The sequence below is a fragment of the Etheostoma spectabile genome, chromosome 14 (genome assembly GCF_008692095.1).
Source record: "Etheostoma spectabile isolate EspeVRDwgs_2016 chromosome 14, UIUC_Espe_1.0, whole genome shotgun sequence".
NCBI lineage: Eukaryota > Metazoa > Chordata > Actinopteri > Perciformes > Percidae > Etheostoma > Etheostoma spectabile.
Genome location: NC_045746.1, coordinates 22455400 through 22478840, shown reverse-complemented (window position 1 = coordinate 22478840; position 23441 = coordinate 22455400). Strand labels below are relative to the sequence as shown.

At 40.1% G+C, this 23441-nt stretch overlaps 1 protein-coding gene and 1 long non-coding RNA gene across 2 annotated transcripts in view; one reads left to right on the top strand and one right to left on the bottom strand.

Annotated features, from left to right (window-relative positions):
* LOC116701562 (uncharacterized) overlaps window positions 1-23186 on the bottom strand; it is a 25742-nt gene extending 2556 nt beyond the window's left edge. The window contains exons 1-3 of the long non-coding RNA XR_004334949.1: window positions 23081-23186; window positions 19251-19259; window positions 7518-7527 (exon numbers count right to left, since the gene is read on the bottom strand). This is a non-coding gene — a long non-coding RNA (uncharacterized LOC116701562). The remainder of the gene's footprint in view (window positions 1-7517; window positions 7528-19250; window positions 19260-23080) is intronic.
* nxph1 (neurexophilin 1) overlaps window positions 1-23441 on the top strand; it is a 109111-nt gene that overhangs the window by 83157 nt on the left and 2513 nt on the right. The window lies entirely within an intron of this gene.

Below are 23441 nucleotides of genomic sequence, written 5' to 3'. Positions count from 1 at the left end.
ATCATAAATAATTGAACATGCACATGTATTTTATGTTCCGTTAAAGGGAGGTGGGTGGTAGTAGGGTCACATTTTGAGCATTTAACAAGTTAAACACATTATCTACTTTCTGAAGTAACTAGTTACTTTTATGATTTGTAACTGAGTATCTAATTTAGTTACTTTTTGGAAGAAGTAACTAGTAATTGTGACTAATTACTTTTTAAAAGTAACTTGCCCAACACTGGTTGAAACTACTTTGTTTAAATATACATGTCTCTGAATTCTTTATACCATACCTAGCTATTCTTCACGTTAGCACAGTATTTTTTTAACAAACATAATGGGAAATAGCTTGATTGTATGTTTGGAGGGTATACTTATTTTTCTTCAGTATCTATTATGTTGGAGTGTCTTTGTCACTTTTGTATTTGTCTGGTGATTGCCACAAGAAACAAATGAAGTCTGAAATAAGGATGCTTGACAAACAATGGCTCCCTGGAAAAGACACACCTCAGAGAGATGTCACTTTGTGCACTAAATATAAATGTAAGTTTTGGTTTTATTGCTTTCTCCTGTAACCTTAACTGGACTAGTTGAAATGCCTGAGACCAGTGGCAAACAGTTGAAAAGAGTGACGTTGTCTGAGTTTGTCTAGATCCACAATGTTCAACTTTCGGGATTGCTTGGTTACCTGGAAATTCTGCCTGATGTCCATCTTTTTTTGTTGTAATTCTAACTTCCAATGGATTTCTGAGGACTATGGTTAACTGCTCCTCAAATCTCTGCAGGGTAAATCCAGACAGCTAAATAGACTATCTGTCCAAACTGAGTTTTATGTTGCACGACTAAAACTACTTTTAAATAACACAACAAAACGAGGTACTTCTGGAGACTGTTTTGCAGAGGCTCCGTGGCTCCGTCCATTGCCTTGCACTGTTCGAGACAATTGTGATTGGGTTAAAGAAATGCTAATAAACCAAAGCAGAACGAAGATGGTTTTGGTTGAACATGTGTACATTCAAAAGTTGTTTTAGTCGTCCAACCGAAAACGTGCTCTGGTTTATCGGCATTTTTTTACACCAATCACAATCGTCAATGGCGGCGGCTGAGTGCCGGACCAAGCTACAGAGCCTCTGCAAAATAGTCGGGAAGGAACTTGTTCTGGTGGAACGTGTGTATGTTCATAAGTTGTTTTAGTCGTTCAACAGAAAACTGTCTGGATTTACCCTGCAAAAATCTGAGGAGCAGTTAACCATTGTCCTCAGAAATCTACCGGAGGTTAGAACGCCAACACAAAGGAAGCCCAAGGCAACAGACCACTGGCCTAAATTAGTGAAATCTTTTTCTTTCTTTCCGTCGGCAACGGAGCACTCCCGGAAGTGGCTCATGCTGTTTTTCCATTACATGGTATCAGCTCTGCTCGGCCTTCGTGCCCTGTCCGCCATTTTCCATTGCAGATTTAGTACCACCTCATTCGTGAGACGAACGTGGCTGGTTGTCATAGCGTTGCCACAGGACACTGCCGTGACCTAATGCGACACACACACAGAACATTGAAAGTGTGTTGTTTTTAATTCTCAGCATGTAGCGGTTTGCCAGAAGACAAATTTTATTTCAAAAGAAGCTGGAGGCAGCAAAAAATAGATTGCTGGCTGATTAGTGACGATTCTCGCCGACCAATCAGCAGTCTGCAGGTTTTCACGTCACCTTTTGGTATTGCCTCAGCTCGCTTGGAACCTCAACGGAGGTAATACTAATAAAAGTACCTGTTGGTAGGTACCGGGGACTTTTTATGATAATGGAAAACCAAAAAAGGCGAGTAGAGTTGAGGTGAGTCGAGCAGGTGCCATGTGATGGAAAAAAGCCATAAGTCTGAGTTAACTGCAGAAAAAGCTGATTGTCCGAGGTTAACAATTAGACAGAAAACACCATTTAATGACAGCGAGATGGAAACAACAGGCGCTAGTAAGAGTTAACACGTCTATGCACAGAAGTCAAAATGCTAATGTACTGCTCTCTATTAGATCCTCCGAGTAGCCTGAGAGATTATACGTAATATCACACTAATCAAACACTAATTACACAAAATAAAACATCATTTGCAGATGGCAACATAATTAACAATTCATTTGTGTGTCATTCAACAAATGTTAATATGCATTTTTATCTCATTTCCATGATGTTTCATGACTCATTGTTTGTTTTATCCTCGGGACTGAAGAAGCTGCAGAAACCGCTCATTATGAATAATGATGCAAATAACACCACACATTACACGCATACTGTACTTTCCGCTGCGTTTTTGCAGCGTGAATAATTCCATGTGATTTGTATAAGTAATAATCCTTCATAATGCATCTTTTTACTGAGAGGAGGAACCGACAGAAGGTGCTTAAAAGTGGTTGCTTAAAAGCATCGGAGGCAATGGTGGGAACGGGGACGGCAGCGTGTGCTGGGGGAATTATTGCTCCACTTACTTTACAAACTGAAAATCTCATTAAGTGTGACACTGAAGATTAGTTGAGAGGGACCAAAGTGGAAAGAGAATGAACTCACAAAGGGGCTGTGAGGAGACTTTGGCTTTGTTTGCCATCATTAATTCAGCATTGAAACAGCTCAGGGGGAAGCTCCGAGCCGCTGATCAGAAGAGCTGTGGATATGACAGGCGAACAGGTGCCCTTTTTCCTCTCCAAACACTTTTCCATTTTAGCTCCCCTCCTCAGGTCTTAATTGAGGTGAGCTGTGTATTTGGGCCATCTGCGTGCTGACAAAATAAAGCCGGCTTTGATTTATGGTACCTCGGGACATATTAGCTTCTGAATTATCACCAGCAATAATTGCAACTCTGCTTGATAACTCAAAAACAATGAGAGTAAATTCTACTAGAATTTATAGATTTAATGTGGACCAAGAATGATTTTATTTTTGTATTTTTCATAAATCCTAGACATTACATTGTTATTTTAAATGTTCATTGTGTACATGTAGGCCGAGGTGGGTAGCAAAGAATTACATTCATGAGCATAATTTTCCGGGGTGGGGGTGTTACAGCCACACACACACACACACACACACACACACACACACACACACACACACACACACACACACAAACATTTAAAAAATTTAAAAATTGACAGCAAGAACGTTATTGGCTGATACAGATTGTGGCCAAACCGTGTTGGTTTACGTAAAAGACTAACACCCCCTTATCAGCTGATAAGTGAAGCAGGAGGAGAGGGATAGCAAGGTGATTGAAATCCAGTGAATAACATAAGATAGTCTTCCTGGCTGAACTTATGCCAAGCTTCATTACATTTATTAGACTGGCCTCCGATTAAAAAACGGCCCCATAGGTTGTTTGTTGAAACTGCGACCATTACATTCTCTGGTTTAAATATTAGGACAGAAACCCGTACTGTGGGCCCCATTTCTGGGCACCACTAGGGGCGCTAATTCATGAAACACTCCTATGGGTCGTATTAGAGCAGTGGTTCTCAAACCTTTTTCAATAATGTACCCTTGTGAAATATTCTCTGTGCCAAGTCCCACCTGACCAGTGCAAAGCATTTTTTGGGAAAAAAACTCTGGAACTTTGGAACTGAAAAACATTTAAATGCTACTTCAAATATTTAAAATCCATTCCTTATTTAATTTACTAGTATTGTATAGTTTCAGGGAATTATGCATGACTGATATTTTTAAATTACCAAAACATATTTTACGAAAATCTCACGTACCCCTTGCAGTGCTCCAAAGTACACCTAGGGGTACCCCCATTTGGAAAACATGTATTAGAGGGTTGAAGTAAAAAACCTACATGGTTGTATAGTTTGTCCCAGTGTTCTAAAAATAAGCCCAACTTATTTTATACAGTTTATTTTATTAAACCCCATACAACAAGTTATCACATAGACTGTAAAAGTTGTAAATAAGATCATGTAAAAAAAGTCCACATAACATTTGTATTGTAACATCATTGGAGTATTTTTATGAACCAGATCCATGTTTATATGGATCCATCATTTTCACAAAGTCCGCCCAATATTCCCACAGCCCTATGTTCCCACAGCCCTATGGTCCCACAGCTCTATGGTCCCAGCTGGCCTATGGGTCACAAACATGGTCCAACCAGCCCTATGGTCCCACAGTCCCAGTGTTCCACAGCCCTATGGTCCCACCAGCCCTATGGTCCCACAGCCCTATGGTCCCACCAGCACTATGGTCACAGCCCTATGGTCCCACAACTAAGTTTCCACAGCGTCATGGTCCCACAGCCCTAGTTCCACCAGCCCTAGTGTTCCCACAGCTCTATGGTCCCACAGCCCACTATGGTCCCACAGCCCTATGTTCCCACAGCACCTAGGTCCCCACAGCCCTATGTTCCCACAGCCCTTGTCACAGCAGCATAGTCCCACAGCCCTATGGTCCCACAGCCCTATGTTCCCACAGCCCAATGGTCCCACAGCCAGATGGCCCCACAGCCCAATGGTCCCACAGCTCTATGGTCCCACAGCCTAATGGGCCCATACGGTGATACGCAAGTTTCATAAATGAGGGCCAAAGAGTTTTTTTCCATTGCGGACGATTCCTATTAAACTTTATGACCTCTTTACATTTCCTATTACACAATTATCAGACCAAAATTCTGACTGACTAAACACAATATTTTTAATCCAATGGAAGGATTTTGATGAGTGTCTTAAACACATCAATGCTAATCGGATGGCAATTCACCCCATGGGCGTTCCTGTTTCCCTACAGGGAAAACTTGACTTATCTTATCCCATTATTTGCAAGGCTCTTAGAATAGAAAGTAAATTGTATGCTTTGTTCAGTCCAGCACAATTAAGGTGAAGTGATGTCCACACTGTCATCTAGGGATGTCACCTAAGCGTCTGTATTGATTTCACTGGCTGGAGATACAGCTCCGTAATTGCAGTAAAATGAAGTAGAATTAAGAGAAACAACGGTAGCAAGTAGTATGAAAGCCTGAAATTCCGAGAGAGACCGGGGTGACCTGTTCTTGTCCAGCGTGTCATGGTAACGTACCTTTTTATAAGCCCACCCACAATCTTTTCCTTAACATAACTTTGTTAAAAGTAGACGTGTCACGATTGTATTTGAAAAACATCAAAATGTCATAACAAGACATACAAAACATGTCCTTTGGAGTGTGTAGGACTCTCCTCAGGACCTTCTATGACTCTGTGGTGGCCTCGGCCATCCTCTACGCTGTTGTCTGTGGAGGGGGGCAGCCGGACCGGGACAGGAGCAGACTCAATAGACTGATCCGGAGAGCGAGCTTGTCCTGGACTGTCCTCTGGACCCCATAGAGGAAGTAGGGGAGAGGAGGATGTTAGCCAAGCTGACATCATCATGGACAACACCTCTCCCCTACATGACACTGTGGGTCCCTGAGCAGCTCCTTCAGCAGCGACTGATACACCCACGGTGTAAGGAGAGGTACGCAGGTCCTTCATCCCGGCCGCTGTCAGACTCTACAACACATGCTCTACCTGATAGGGTTGTAGTTTCTGTTCCTGTTTTTCTCCCATCTACATCACACACTTTTGTTATCTTTAATATTGGGATTATATTATTTTATTACAAGTACTTACTTTTCAATATTATGGTCTCAGGTTATATAATTTAAATTAGCTACCGACTCTTGCTTCTGCTCTAATTACACATTCAACTTAACTTAATTTTTAACGTCACTTACCGCAATATTGTCTCTTATCATGGAACAAGCACTTTAAAATTCCTTTTGTTTGACGGCATTTTACTTACTCAGTCTACCAAAATTTCATTGTCTATTTCTTGCCTGTATTTCTTGCTGTATTCTTGCTTGTATTTCTTTCGTGCTTACTTGTTTGTGTGTTATTGTTTGTTTTTTTTCTGTTTTTTGCTGTGCTGCGATGCTCTACTGTGTAACGACAGAATTTCCCCGTCGTGGGATAAATAAAGTATAATCTAATCTAATCTAATCTATGTACAATAGAGCATCGAATAACATAAACAAGTGCAATTAATGGTCATAGTGCAACAACTAGACACATTGGAGATATATTTGAAAGATGGAGTTAGCTCAGAGACCAAAAGGACGCAGAGTTGGCTAATTTCCCCAGGTATCTAAGCACTCTAAGCTTCAGGCTAATTTATTACAGCTACAAGGGACAGGCACTTTGTGTCATTTCAACATTTGTGTACTCACATTGAATTATATAGCTAGAGTAACCGAGTTGGTTAGCCACTTGCAAAAACTACTGAGACACAGCCATTAAAGTGATCCTGAAAGGGTCCTGGCTAATAAAAAGGGCATTGTCTGTGTTTTGTCATTTTAGAAGCCAAAGGTGTCGTAGTATCGGTTCTGGTGACATCCCGAGTTAAAAGTGACGCCAATCCTGACCAAGCTCGTTTAGATAAAGCATTTATTTTAGCATTTATATAAGATGCTAAAATAAATTTTAGTGTCAATAACAATGCCAAAGGCAACTGACCAAGACCCAGTGTCTGTGTTACACAATGGGAGTGAGAATGTGTTGTATGTGGGATGGCTGTGGTTCACTTAGTTTTTAAAATTGCCTACCGAAGGGAAGGTTGGTGGTTCGATCCCTGGCCTTGCAGTCCCATGTTGAAGTGTCCTTGGGCAAGACACTGAACCCCGAGTTTCCTCCGATGCTGCGTCATTGGAGTGTAAATGTGTGTGAGTGTTTATCTGATGAGCAGGTGGCACCTTGTATGGCAGCCTCGGCCACAGTGTGTGAACAGTAAATGCTTAAGTCTAGAAAAGCGCTATGAAAAGACAGTCAATGTGTAAAGAGACCAATTTTTCTTTGCTATGAAAAATTTTGCATTCATGTGACCAGGTTGGGTCAGTGGTAGAGCAGGCACACACACACTAAGAGGTTTATGCCTTGACGCAGAAGTCCAGGGTTCGAACCCGACTTGTGATGATTTCCTGCATGTCTGCCCTCATACTCATCTACCAGCCCTATCAAATAAAGGCAGAAAATCCCAGAAAATTATCTTAAAAATATATACAGTATATATTTTTGGACTTATTTTAATCTTTGAAATGAGAAACTTTCAAAAAACCCTGTTGAAAAACTCTCCTTTAGATGTTTGGTACTCTGAATATATCAGCCTTATTTTATTTTTAGAAATCATCATTGATTTAATTTGGGAGTTAATATGCATATGAACTAAATTACTAAACTTGCTTGAAAAATAAGAAATAGATGCCAAAGCATACAAGACTGAAATGCGCACACAGGCTGCACATTTGCATGCAAATCGAGCAAGAAAGTGTGCTCTAATGATGCATCAGCAGCGTGGCGCCAGGCACCAATGGTTTATCTCATATTATGTGGTGTGGGTGTTGATGGCGGTCATTGGCCATGTTTCATGGTTTATTCTCTTTGAGGAACACTTTGAAATGTGGACACAGGGACTGGAAAAAGCCTCAGAATGCTTTGGTCATGTCTGAATGTGCTGCTCAATGGAGCTGAGCAGAACACACATCAGAGGACAGTTTTTAATCTGTGTTAACCACAAAAGCCTTTCCCACATGTGGAATTCATTTGGGCAACACGCCCAAGAATAGTTCTGTATTATGCACAGTCCTATTTTGCTACTTCCTTCAATGTTCCGAGCTGTACAACACTACTTTGAAATGTGAACACTGCACAATCATACTCTGGACACCTGGAAATGACTTGTGTGGCACTTTTATTCAGTTTACTTTATAGCGTGCGATGGCACTTCTCTATTGAGCAGTACTAACTAGCACCATACACAATAGACTAGGGGTGTAAACAGATCCCATATCATGCTCCTTTTTTTGTTAATTCCTGTATTTTGTGTTTCTACCAGAACATATTTACATGCTTTAATATTTAACATTTTATTTTGATCATCCTCTTAATATACCTTTTTCTTCTTCCTCTGTTTGAAGCCCCACACCTTAAAAAGCCCAGTCTGCTCTGATTGGTCAGCGTTTCCAGATCTTTTGTAGCTGTGCTTTGTGAGTCTCTGCACCGTCATTGCAGTCGGTGAATGACTGTAACGGCACAGTAGCAGCACTTTCTATCTAGTGTAGTGTAGTTGTGACATCACAGTCTTACAGTACACACGTCCTGATGGCTCAGCTGTGTCTCTTTCTCTGTGGAATGGAAGATTTGATACTTTCACAATAACATAAACAATACAATACAATAATACTAGCCCCTCAACCTGCAATATAATAAGAAACACATGGACATCTTACTTTTCACAATATGGGACCTTTAAGTAAAGCATTGGAAAAGCAATACAAGATTTAGAGAACGACATGGATACACAACCACAGATCTGAACTAAATCTGGTGTAAAATTTGACAGAAAAAGATAATCATTCCCAGCAACTCTGAGTTTTCTCACTGTGCCCCCCCCCCCCCCGCCCTTCTACTCATAACATACTGTACAACACTTAAAGCAATTCAATGAAATCATTTCCACCCTGAAAACGTGTCCACAAGTTGAAATTTCATCTGCAGTGAGCAAAACATGCACCCATATCCTATAATGGTAGAAATCTCTGTAGAAGTTTAAAAAGTAACTTAACACTAAATCCATTTCTTTGAGTGAACACACTACTGTACGTGTGCAGTCAATTGGTTATAGTATCAATTGATTGTGGTCCCAGTCTGCTGTATATTGCTCATTGTAACAGCACGTAGTAGCCTTTCTCCACTGCAAATCCAATAATGGACCTTTTTCACAGCAGACATTTTTGACTTGTCAAAAGTAGGACAGGCACAGCTGAAATTGATAACCTTATCGACGGCTCAATTCCATCAAGTGTCCCAGTGAGCTATTTCAGTGAGTCAGCATGCACAATACCAGGGCCTCTCCTCAGCTGAATGCAGCCATCATTATTGATTTAAAATACACCTGTGCTTTTCCTACTATGACATGTCAACTTGCTTCCCGTCAGACAAAGAGAAGGGGAAAATATTCATAATGTTGACTGGCACTCGTTATCCTTCATTGCCTCTGCTGCATTCGCTGAAGCCTCGCTAAGCTTTAGGACAGTAGTCCCTGTCACTGCTTTTAACACCAGACAACAACAAAAAATGTGGTAGGTTGTGTGAGGGAAATGTGAGCTGTTGGTGGCCAGTTTAAATACATATTAGAAGGAGTTATTGAAAAAAACAAAATGAGTTGGAACATTTTAAGCACAAGGACTTTTATGCAGTCCTCCTTTGGGTATTTAATTTGAATGGTCAAATAGTCAATAAATTCGAAAATTGAATACTGAATTGCAGTGCATCACATTATAAAACATGTGTTTGCATTGCAGGGCAACCTTAGACCTGCGGCCCTTTGCTGCATGTCGTCCCTGCTCTCTCTCTCTCTCTCTTTCTCTCTCTCTTTCTCTCTCTCTCTCTCTCTCTCTCTCTCTCTCTCTCTCTCTCTCTCTCTCTCTCCCCTTTCCTGTCCTCAAGCTGTCCTGTAAATTGAAGGCTATAAGAGCCCCAAAAAATAATCTAAAAAATGTATTTGTATCTCATATAAACAAACATATAAATAAATAGGAAGAAAGATATGTGTTTTGTACTATGTGTTGTGTACAAGCTATATGATCATACCAAGCCAAGTCCCATGTGAAGACCATGCTGGGCAAATAGACAGACAAAACGTTTGCTACGGAGCGGAAGCTAGGGGACCACAAACATATTTTCAGACTTGCGAGGAAGATGCAGCAGTTATGATTGAAATGGCAAACACATAACTATAAAAATGTATACATTTTTATTTTAAGTACCTCTATACTGCAAGCTGAAATATTTGTTTGTATTTCGTGGTGGTAATGCAATTGCAATTCACTGTTAAAAAGAAGAGACCAGGGGAGATTGAAACACTACTCTATATGTACTGCACAAGTGAGTACATAGTGTACATATGTACTACATGTAAGTGTACTCACAAACATATTTGAATTTAAACACTGCATCTGGCTTTGAGATAAAACATGTTGGAAGAGCAATTTCATCACTTGCTCTTAAAAAGAATTGTATGGATTTTGATTGTTAAATGAAAGGGTGTTTGACTTTGGCATGTATTAACCACCAGCTGAAACAACAGAAACTGTAGCAGAGTTAATAGCTAAGTTTCCATCCACTTGTCAATCAAATTATCTGAAGTTCGGTAAAAAAAGTCACGCGAATAAAGCTGGTGAAAGTGTGTTTCCATCCAACGGTTTTAAAGCGAATAAAAACCTGTGAGTAATGACGTCACATGCTGTTTTGCATCAAATTGGTATATCAAATTGATTTGAGACATTTTAAGGTGTTTCCATTTCACATTTTCTCACTGAATCATACAACATTCAAGCATACTTTTGGGAAAGTTTTTCTAGACTAAATGAATTGTGCCGTCTACCAACAAATGATCAATATTGCACAAGATGTAGTAGTGCTAATGTTCCAGCTGATAGCGACATATCAAGCTATATTAAGAAAACAACAACGCTATCAACACATGATGATGCAGATGCAATTTGGCTTTTATTTTCCCTCCGGCACCGCTGTGAGACAACTCTTTTCTGAGACATGTCTTGCTGTTTGAGTGCCTTCCATTCACGTCTCCTCGTCCGTCCACTTCCATCTGTCTTTGTTGACACCCGCCATGTGTTCAGACAGAGACGTGTTATATGGCGGGTTGCAACCATAAAATGACCTCAAACTTAATCGCAATTCATTATTTATTCGGCAAATAACGTTTCCATCAGCGTTTATCGTATAAGCCATATATCGATCAAGATAAAATCCGGGGAGACTGAATGTATTTTCTTTTGAGTCAATAGTCATGAAATTCCATAGAATTTTACTTTTTCCAGAAGGCATTTTTCATTTGATATCACTTAATTTGGACAAAAACGTGTGGATGGAAACATAGCTAATGATTACTGTTTAAATCCCAAAGTAGGAATTGCAATACCTTAGAAAACACGTCCATGGTAACATGAACATCATTAGAGGCCTTTCTAGTAGCTTCACTTCTCAGTGCACAGCCTTTGAGTTTTAGCTTACACTCTGCTGAAGCGAAGGTTAATTGTCCGTATGTTCAGGGTCAGTCCTCCTCAGTCCTGCTCTTCCTCTATTGTGAAGCTAACATCCTCAAATTTCCTTCCCTTTCTTTTTCTCCCTTTCAGTTTCTCATTCTGTGGAGCTTTCATAGGGCTTCTTTCACACACACCACATTGTGCTCAGGCCTTCATTCTTCGACCAGCATTTTATCCAGGCCCTGCTTTGCAGCTCCCTCGGCATAAGCACGATGATTGGACATTTTCAAAGGAGACGGAGAATCTCAAGCTCATCTCATCTGAGATTTTTTTGTCTTCTGCCTTATTGGGCAGATTTGATTTTGCCCTGCAGCTCAAGGCTAGAAACCTGTACATATTTCTGTTGTGCTTCTGTTACAAATCTGCTGGGACCAAACTGGCTCGTCCACCTGGCGCACTATGACTATTAACACGATGACGATCCAGAAGCGACGGCAAGCAGTTTTTTGTATACATTCAAAATGGCAGCCAACCAACGCGCGGCAACCCATTGATGCCGCCGCCGCTCCTGTTTTAAAAGATTTCAAAGGCAAGTTTTCTGTGAAAACGGAACAGAAACTTGCACTGGAACAATTCCTACAAAAGAAGGATGTGTTTGCCTTACTACCAACCAGCTTTGGTAAAAGCCTATCCAATTATCTATCCAACTGCGTACATAATCATTTGAACTATACCCGTTAATCACCAGCTGTAGAAAATACAGAGCATACTCCCCAGACTAATGTTCAATCTTAAAAGATTGAGCTTGGTCTGAGAGCCAGACTACATTAAAGTCAGAAATGCCCCCAAAAAAGAATCTTAAAAACAAAAAAGAATCTCATGCCTAGTGCCAGCGCTCCTCATTCTCTAGAAACCTCAGCCTGGGATGGTATATGGTTATATATGGTTACTGCTTGTAGGTTCCTGGGTTATCAGTTGGTGCTAGCCACTACAGTGTGTTCAGTATGAATTAATACAATCTCTCAGGCCATTTCCCTCCCCAGTTACTGAGGTGCATATTACCTTATCACAATACTACATGGATCACAATGCAAGTGTTGGGGTTTGATTTATTGTCCCAGTCTTCAGCTGTTGGCAATAACACAGCCACATCAATAATACCCGCGTGTTCAGCAAAAAGCGACAAGTTAATTACAAGAACAAATGAAAGAACCTCCAGGATTTCTTCCAAAAAAAGAGCACAGTTTAAGGCACCCCAGGGTAAATCAGCGTGCATGATTTTTCGAGGATCCAAATAAGGCGTTACGAGTTCTATAAAGATAGGACTTGAGCTGGATTTAACGGTATCTTTGAGTTATTGGTTAGTGCTGTCACAGAAAACCTTTTACTTGGCGGTTTGATGTTGGCAGGCAGTGTTGGGTCAGTTACTTCCAAAATGTAATACATTAAAGATTACTAGTTACTGTCATTTGAGAGTACTATGTTATATTACAATATTACTGTCTCTGAATTGTAATGCTTCACTCTATTTTCGCATTACTTTTGAGTTACTTTCACCAAAGTAACAGTGGAAGTTTGACTTGGTAGTGATAGGTGGAATATTTAAGCATGTTGGTTTTCAACTGTTTTTCATCTATTCTAAGGATCTTCCACAGAAGGCTTAGTTTGAGGTAACCCGATCCCACAGTTGAGAATAGATCGTAATGTGTCTATCTATTAGAAGTGTCTTACAAATAAGGAGTTGTTTGAAGGTAACACTGTTTCACCGAAATACATAAACTGACATGTGTGAGGATGAGAAGAAAAGCATAAAAGAGGAGTTATACTGATGTTCAGAGAGACACTTTGGGTACAGATGTGTGTGTGTGTGTGTGTGTGTGTGTGTGTGTGTACCCATGGTTATCTTTCTTGTTCAATAATTGAATAAAGCTGTGTTTCATCTAAATTTATTGGACTCGTCATGTGTGCAGTCTCCTCCATCATTTCCGGTCATGATTCCCAGATATCAGGTAGGTAGCTTGTGAATTTCACCACCGGATCAATAAAGTCTCCTCTTTAAGAAATATTTTGCGGTGCTGGTGAATTCTTCAAAAAGAAAGAAAACATAGGCACCTGGTTAGCTGGTATGGGTGCCCATAGAGGTTTGCTGCTTGTCATTCCCCCTCTTCTCTCCCCTTTCAAGTCTAAACTGTCTTATCCAAATAAAGGCCTAAAATGCACAAAAAATAATCTTAAAAAAAACAAACACTAAACGTTGTGTTAAAATGCGTTGTCACTTGCATTACTGAGATTGTAACGGGTACAATATTACAGAAATTTAATTAGTAATGCGTTATATGACTACCTTACAACAAAAAGACATTTTACATTACTGTAATTGCGTTACTTTTGTAACGTGTTACTCCCAACACTGTTGGTAGCTGGGAAGCCAGTGAGGGATCATGTCTTGCTTTGTGTGGGCCCCTTGCTGTTTCCCTGAGCCGGCCCCCTAGTCCGGGTTATGGGGACTGATGGGGAAATGTATTTGGGCCTATAGACCTTTTTAAGTTTAATTTATTTAAATTTTTTATTGCCGCACCTTCCCACTGGGGCAAATTACAACAAAGCTGACAAATCCTGTGTCACTGATCTTGTATTTGTACGTCTCCTGCTCTGTAGGAAGTTAAGCTTGCAGTGTAGGCTAGTTTGTCAGCTTCTGAAGGGCGACTCCAGCCTGTGATTAGTTGTTCAGTTCCAAATTCAATTAACATTTTTTCGATACCTGGTAAGGATGTCTCCTGGGTACCTCCCTAGGGAGGTGTTCCAGGCCCATCCAGCTGGGAGGAGGCCTCGGGAGGACCCAGGACTAGGTAGAGGGATTATATCTCCAACCTGGCCTGGGAACGCCTCGGCAGCCCCCAGTCAGAGCTGGTTAATGGGGCTCGTGAAAGGGAAGTTTGGGGTCTCCTGCAGAAGCTGCTCCCCCCGCGACCCGATACCGGATAAGCAGACAAAGATGGATGGATGTAAAATTGGTATAGAATATTATATTGGAACCGTTATCACAGTCCCGGTATTGGTCTCAGTACTGGAACATTTTGAACGATACCCAGCCCTCACGTTATCCGAGTTAAGTAAAACAAGCCACTGCCTTCTTTCCAACACTTAGTCAGTACTGATACAATTTGCAAAATGACTTGTGTACGTGATACACACGTGTGCTTTATGACTCTGAGGACTTAACTCATAAAGAAACACATGCCTATCAGTTTGTGGTTATCAAGGATGTATTCACCTAAATGACACGTTGTGTAAAGCTTGTCGAGAGTTCACTTGTAGAAAGAAACATTTGTTTTCTCTTACTTTTAGATGCTGAAAAGAATGTAGTGAAAGTTACATTCATTTCCACACAGTTCAATATAAATACTGTTGTGCATCCTACAAAACTGGTCGTCTCCTTTAGCGTCATATAACACGTGTCAATAACAACAACAAAGGCACCTGACCAAGGGTCCGTATGTTACGAGATGGGAGTGAGAATGTCTTGGATTTACACATGAGTTATTTAGGTGCATTTATCCTTGCTAATGGTAAACTGACCATTTTCCCAGAACTACATTACGTCTGGAAAAAATATGTATATTTGTTGGTTCACAAAATGCCGATGGATGGCCACAATTATGCTGATGAATAAGCCTGTTTCAGACTTTATGGTTTCTTGATGAAACTCTTCACTGTCAGACAAAAAGATGAATCTCATTTCTGCAAACCTCAGGTAAAACGTAATGCTTCAGGGCTACTAGACTTAAAGACTCCAGATTTGACTTAATGTTCATTTCATAAGGAACTATGAAACAAAGTTGCGTCGTCTGGTCATTAATTTATTTAGTTTCCTTGAAGCTTTAGTGCGTAACTTTTTGATGTTAATAAATGTCCTTTACATCCAAGCCATTGCCAAAAGAGTTCCTACAAAGCTATTTTAGACTATCAGCTCCACACAACTCAAACTGCTTGTATACTTGTTTTATAACAGGGCAACAAAGTGCAGGCAACAAAAAAAGGAGGGCTGCAGTGTGTGCAAGGACGCTGTGGATGTTACCGTTAGCTAAGTGTTTGATAAAAAACTTACATTAGGATTATTAAGCATTCACAATTTGTGAAAGGCTGTTACCCTATGATGTATTCTTTCCTCCCTGCTTTCTGTCATGGCAAACAAGTGAAAGAAAGTGGGAAAAAGTGTTAAATGTTAACTTTTGTACACATTTCTAGGTTTTTAGTTTGATCTTTTTGGCTTTGTTAAAGATCACATGGCAGTAAAATTTCATTTTGTGAGTTTTTAATATTCAGATACAGTTTTAGGGGACCACTAAGATCTATATAAAAGCATCCAAAGAGCACCATGTCATGGGACCTTTAATGCACATGGCATACAATTTGGCAAGAGTGGGAGTTTTTATTCTGGCATTTTGGAAGTTCTGTCTCATCTCTTATATGTCACAAGTTTATAATAAACTGTGTAGCCAAAATACAGACGGTTAGACCCAATATCCCAACAGCCATTGCAGCATACATTCATGCCTTCGACTGTATCACGTTTTCCATCTAGAGCTCTGACGGTATAATTGTATATTTAACAATTTCTTTGATTGATCAATTTTCTCATACTTGCCCTATGGGGCAAATACATATACATGTTATTTTCCTAGTTTCCACTAGGGTCATTAGTGCTGTATTATGAAGCACTGCAGTATTTGATGCAATGTAGTCTCTATATGCCAGACCTTCCTTCACAGCGCTGCGGACAAGGGTCTGGCTTGCTTGCATGCTCTGGTTTATTGGAATTTCTTTACACCAATCACAATCGTCATGTGCGGTGCTAGGCCCCAGACGGAGCCACGGTGCCGCTGCAAAATAGCCTCGCTATGCTACAGCTGACATTACACACTAATTAGGGGTGTAAAGATTTGGATTTTAAATTTTAAATTGTTAAAGATGAGCTTTTGATCGGATTTTAGAGCAGGATCAGCGATTCCCACAGTATTGTTTTCTCTCTACTACTTGAGAATGTCCAAAAAAGAAAACAACAACACACAGTATAGCTTACCAGCTAGTAGCCTGCAGCTAAAGACACAGGGGTAACGTTAGCTTACCTGTAGCCTGCAGCTTGACTTTTACAGATACCATGGCTGAGGCAGCAGTCAGAGCTGATGGAGGAAACAACAAATCTGAAAAACGGGACGTCATGATTTTTTCATGTGTACCTCGTTAAACTAATGGTTCATTCAATTGCACTTGATTGATTTTGAGAAACTCAAACTGTTGTCATAAACTACCCTTGTCCCAGCGTGGTTAGCCTTAGACTGACCCTACCTGCTGCTTTAGCTTCAGGACAGCAGACCACCTACCAGTTCAGGATTACAGCGGTGAGAGCAGGACCCAGTTTTCCCCAGAAGCTGCCTGGCAAGACTCAGTCACATGTTACATCAGCAGAACAGCAGCACATTTCTCCTTCTCTCTGGGCATGTTTGGTGGACCAATTGGTTTGTACTGCAGCAGCATACTATGCATATATCAAGACTTATCAGTAAGTGCATGAGTGAATTCCTGTACTCAAGTGAATACTGGTCAGCTTTAAGCACTGCAGTCACCACTACAGCCTAGCACCAGGTTGTGCTTCTATATTTGAAACTTTTGTACTGATGATCACCAATAGAAACACAAGAAGAGCTCTCTTCAATTACAATTCACAAACCAGATTGTTAAAGACATGTTAATATCCTCAAATAGTAATTTATAATGCAACTTCACGAATATATTTTCTTTATTTTATAAGACTTTAAGTCCGTAGTATGGGTTTGGCTTGATGCTTTAACTCTCAGCAGCATATTTTCATTAAACCCTCCTGCCTGATCAAACATTGCTTGTCCTCAATGTCCACGTCTTTGAAACTCCCCAAACTGTTTTTAACACAGGTCCTCATATAAAAATGAGTTTGTTGTAATTAGGGTTATTTTTTCAGACTGGACAAATATGATCTAGAGCCACAAAAGCCACAGTTTTCACTGGCTGATTAGTAGTCCATATAACAAGCAGACTAGTCTATAACGACGGCATTCCTTTTACCAGGATAGTTCCAGTGCCGCCAGACTTTCCGCTAGTTGTCTCTCATTTTCGTTTTTTTAATGTTGGCATTCTAAACTCCAGTTAATTAATAAGAACTATGGTTAACTGCTCCTTAGATCTCCGACAGCTAGCTAGACTACAGTCTGAGTTCTCTGTTCCGCGACAAAAACAACTTTTGAGCGTACACATGTTCCACCAAAACAGCGCTGAGAGACGTCCAAGACCATTGTGTTTGGTTTTAAGAAATGGAAACATACTAGAGTCTGTTTTTTTTCCTCCTATTCTGGAATGCAGGGTTGTGCAAGGTCTGTCAATGTGAGATTAACATAAACTGACATGTGAAATTAGTGCAGTGGTCCTTTAATCCATTTCACAAGGTGTGTCTCAATTCCTTGACCCAAACAAAGATGCCAATGATGCGTGTAATTAGGTATTTTTAGTTTCCGTCTTTTCAGCTGTATGTATTCAAGTATTTGTCAATTGATATGTACTAAAAAAGGTTTATTCATTTTGATGCAAACTTTGACTTATTTCTATGACTTCAGTCTTGAATGTAACAACAAGGATTTCATTAGAGCAACAAACACTAAAGATTATATACAACTTTTGACATCGGTTAAGACATTCAGAAAGTGCTCTGCACCATGTGCAGTGTTCAGTAAGGAATTCATGTCTTGACTGAATAGTACAAACACCATGCTGCTTGCCTTGCCCAGCAGTCTTCCTCGCCTGAGGGCATCCAACTGGCTCTCTGGCCGGTAGTCAGGTATCTGCGAGGCCTGAGCTGGCAGCAGTGTCGGCCATGTTTACCAGATGCACCGTTCCCTCAGGTGTGCGCACTACAGCTGGCAGCACCAGAGTCCAGCAAACCCACTGGCCCTCGGCCCAAAAACGTGTTGGATGATGCCTGAGAACTGCAAAGATAAACATGTCTGTATGCACCACATAGAGCCCACCCACTGGACAAGACAAACAATAAGTACAGATAAACAGCAATAGACTGCACACTTTATGCTCACTGGCAGTCGGATGGCATTACTGCAATTAGTTGGAATAAAGACACTCTAGTTCTAAAATGGTTTAACACTGTTTTAATTCACATAGACTATTATGCAAAATACAATATAGGTATTGTAGTATAGTAATTGCATCAGTGTTTCATTTGCTGAATGGACTCAATGGACTAAAACTGCCTCTGTGAAACGGAAAAAAAATCTCAGATAGTTTATTGTGGATGACCAACATCTTAATAGCTAGTTTTATTGGCTTTAAAACATCACGTGTTGGTAAAGGCAGGCAATATTCTGTTTTTCTTATTGTCCAACGTGCAATCAAGAATAAATGTGTGTATGTGTGTGTGTGAATGTGTGTGTGTGTGTGTGTGTGTGTGTGTGTGCCCAAGCCTGATGTATGTAAATGAGCCACACTTTTGGACATGGTAACATGTTCCTTTGTTATTATTAACACACACACACACACACACACACACACACACACACACACACACACACACACACACACACACACACACACACACACACACAGTACCACTGTAGTGCACATGGTTACAGACATGTGCTTTCCGGTGATAAGAGAATGCATTAACCAATCAGAGTTTGTGGGTAGTATTAGATTAGGGTCAACCACCTCCTACAGCGGGCTAGCCAGATACATCCATTGTAGGAAGAAAGTACACAATAATGTTAATGTGTGGATAAGATTGACACAGCTGTACAGATTGTTGGAAGTCAACTTACAGATATAACAAATGAATAATGGTATGCTTCTTCAATCGTTGGGAAAAATGTTGAATTGACTCGTAGCAACCATTACTGCATCCTCCATGATATACAATGATGGTGGCTGGAGGGATATGTCCTTCACTACTGACAGGCAATTCAGGTTGATTATCAGACGTCATTTCAAATATTCCACTACAAATGCAATATATACCTTTTTTTGCTTAACGTTAGCTAAAACTACAGTGCTCAGCTGTTGTAGGAAGAAAGCAACTGCCGAGTAATCAAGTATCTCAGAGTCCATTACGATTGCAGCAATTATTTTGGAATAATCTGATTAATAACAAACTTGTATAGTAATATGCACCAATTAAGACCAATTAAAACTGAAATGGTACGGCCTTATAAGTGGCCTATGTATTCCCACCAAATATATTAGGCACTCAATGGAACCCGGGGGCAAAGTGTTCATTCACCCCCTAGTGAGTTAATCTGTTCCTGTTGTACCTAACCACAGTAATTGTACTGAGACAGGCAAATTCACAAAAGGATTGTGTTGGTTGTGTGGCTGCAAAATCTGCAAAAATAAGACAAAAAGAACTTTGCAAACCATTGCAAAAGCATCACCTCAATCCATTTGTGGGGATTTTGCCCAAGGGAATTCCAAATTGATGTCAAACTTCTAATCCACTTCTTTTCTTACTTGCTGACTAGAAGAGTAAAGTAAAGAATCTGGAATGGCCTTCCACTGCTGGTTACAGCCCAGTTCAGACCAAATATTTGCGATGAGACAAGACCATTTTAAAACGTTGCAGAGAAAAGTTTCAGAGGTCTAAGCTGCCCCGTCTCAGCTAAACGCAAGCCAGCTGATGGTGGCGCCTGTGACTCAGCTGGTCAGGTTGCAGAGTTTGGTTTTAGAACGTAAGGGACGTCACCTAGCCTGGATGCCAGCCGAAACGTCCCCAAAGAGATGTTCGGTTGAATTTGTTTACAAGAAAGGTGGCTGCCGCTGGAGAAGTTATTCTAAGACTCCATCGCTTTTGCAATACCGAAGTGCTTTTTATAAATTTACTGGTCGTAAAGGCAGTGTTTTAGACAGACGCTCAACGAGCACGGTGTGAAGTGCAACCTCAAGCGCTCTGATTTTATCTCCATTTTTGAATCAATTCTATTGAACGCACTGTGAGAATAGGGACTTTACCAAATTCTCTTCATAAGCAGGCACATTATCATACATTCATTGCAGCATAATCCTCACCCTGACCAGACTCCATGTAAATAAACAAAAGTTTTATCATCATAAAATACACATCATTAAAAGTCGACAGACACAAAATAAAACTATGAAAAGCCGTTTTGGGTTGTCTTTCCACTTTTCCAACCATCACAACTCTAGTGTTAGTTGAAATCAACACTTAGTTTACCGATTTACATGTGAAAGCATTAGCTCTATACATGTAAAAAGTATTGTTTTTTTGAATGGAGTCTGGTGGGTTTGTTGCTAGCGGATTTAGAGCCGTTTCTGGTTAAACAAAAGGTCTAATGAGGTTTCAAAGGTCAATATCTGAAGGGATCCTTTCAATTAATGTTGTCAGACACTTAAAATATTCATCTAAGCCTGTCAGTGGCAAAACCAGCACTTTTGTGAAGTAAAATACAAGCTGGACAATTGCCTTATTAACTTTCGTTGTAGCTTGTTTTGCCGATGCAGACTGCATCAATCTCGCCTAATACTGGACCAATGTCAAAGACTGTTGTGTCACTTAGACCCAAAAACATAGGGAAATAGGGTTCAGGTTGAAAAAAGTAGTAGTTACTCTTTAACTGTTTATTCATTAATTTGTACCTGTGAAATCCCAAACTTGGTTGCTGAATTCCTCATGCTTTTTTTTGGAAATTGATTTTGGTCTGATTTTAGTATTTTAATGAAGATGTTTATCAGTTGGTCACATTATGTAATGGTTGTTAGTTTTAGCCAACACAAACTAAAGATGTTTTACTTTAGTTTTCACCACTGAAATGTTGTGCATTTTTTATTGCTCTATCAAGAGGTAAGTGGTTAACTAAGGTAGTCCTGAGGGTCCAAAAAAAGACATTTCAGACAACACATGAAGTCAGTAAATGTGAGTAAATACAGACTTTGCTTATCCTGTGCAAATGTGCCGCACGAAACACAGGCGTGAGGGTAATTTGTAAATCCCATGAGGTCCCCTGGTAATACTAATCCTGCGCAAATAGGACTTTTTTCTGCTTTAATCTGAAACTCAAGGATCCTATCATATTCTCTTTTCTGTATGTCTCCATGGAGTTGAGAGACGCGCTTTGAGGCAATTCAATTCAAAATGATTAGCAGTGAAACCTTATTTTCCAAGTATTGATCCAAGGGGCAACCTGCAAAATGCAAAAACCTCAGCAAGACAGATCTGCTGTCACGTCTTACAGTAGAAATCAGGCAATCAGTGTCACATGCCTCCACCGGGGGGCCTGAATGGGCCTAAATCCCCTCATCGGCGCTTAATAGTGAAAACCCCTGGGTTCATCAATCATCAGTTCAAGGAGCACTCAGTAGTTAATAGTCCGCTCTTTACCCTCTGAACGGCCACTGCATTTATCTGTGTTAACCATAGGATACACCCTGTATTTGGCAGAGGGAGGAGATAGGAGCAATATGTTTTACTTTGATTGCTGTATTCTCTTTCTCGCTCAGCTTGTTTCAGTATAACTCCCAATTTGCAGCTGTCTGTCACTATAATTTGAAATTGATGCTCGCAGCAAAGATGTTTGAATGTGAAAGTCAATACTTCCTGACAGATATCGATGATATAGATAAGTATATCTTGATATCTTATGACGCATCAATTCACCCAATACAGAAGTACGTGTTTGAACTCAGCAGGGTGGGCTTAAACCTGTCTAGGGCCTTAAACTGAGACCTGCTTTCCACCCACCTACATTGAATGTTACAGAACGATTCAACATTATATAAAAAAGATACTTGAATGTGAAACTAGTGGCACTGGGACTGTGAAATAAAACCAGCATGTAAGTGCATTGATATAGTGCCTTCACCTATGAACAGTGTGGCTGTATTTGATGTCAGGTGTGTATAGAAGGTGGTTTGGAGGGATTATGGAGCTGTTTATGGTTCATATAACAAATTCAAGTAATGTTGTTGTAATAGCCTTCTACACCCGCACAGGTGTTTTCCTTTATGGTGTCTGATTAGACCAGTGGCGGTTCTAGACCGTTTCAAATGGAGGGGCCAGGCTGGGGCCACATCGGATTTTTGGTATGCCAGATATGTGAAGAACAGTGTTACATTCCACCAACTGTCCATAGTTTTGGTTCTACAAAATAGGGGCCAATTAATATTGCCCAACATACTTAAACTTTTAATTCACATTTCTAATATTAATTGATACATATTGCGGATATTGTTGGGACTTGTGTGGGAGTGTGGTCTAGACTTACTCTGTAAAGTGTCTTGAGATAACTCGTTATGATTTGATACCATAAACAAAATTTAATTGAATTAATCCATTTTGTCTCTATGTTAGAAACTGTCAACTGGTCGTCATGGCAGCGGTTTGGACGGCGGTTCAACGATGAGCATGGTGTATAGTCGAGCGAGTTAAAGAGTGACTATAGACAGAAAGCAGCAAAAAGCGGTGAATCACAAAGAGAATGTTTTTGCATTCATCACAGCACTGCAAATAATTTGGTTCTTACCAAGATAAAAAAAAACTTAGATTTAGAAGTGTGATAATTAATCTTGTTTTGAGGGTGAATTTTGTATTTTAAGTGTTCAACTTTACACTATAATCTTAAATCAAATCAAGTGAAATTATCTTGCTGCATTGACAGATAATTCCGGTTGTTCTGAGTACCTTTTCCCTCCGATTTAGTCTTTTTATCTTGTTTTTAGACAGCCCTTTTTTGCAGTGAGGAAATACAACTGTAGCAATATCTCACTATGACTAACCTTTACAATTAATACTCTAAACGTATGGACTTATGAGTTCATTCATGAATACATGAATGTAGTGCAGTGCCACAATCTTAAAAGAAAAAACAATCCAGAAGTGCCCTTTTTGATGCCCCAATGCTAGATAACAATGAACTTGTCACTATAGTCCTGGCACATGGGGCTGTTGACTTTTTGAACAATGTAGAGAACTACACCGACAAAAACTCTGTTCTGTCAAACAAAATCAATTTCTGAAATTAGGAGAAACTCATAAGAGGTAAAAACAGGAGGGTATACATCTAAAGGGAAACACATCGGTGGTAGAAAGGTTTAAGAACGGGCTCGAGAGCGGTCCACTTGTCATAAAACCGCAAAAAAACTCAACAAAACATAAATCTCCTGACATTCAATGTGGCCTTATACTCACTCTCACATTTATAACACCATAGCTCTACAACAGGTTAACAGCTTAACAATACAGTACATTAAGCCATGTAACAAGGATTTCTTTTACATATGGTAAGCCAAAGTGGTCGGCAATAAAATATGTTCCGTATTACAAATATGTAAAGAAAATGAAAGGTTCTTCTGAAATTCCACT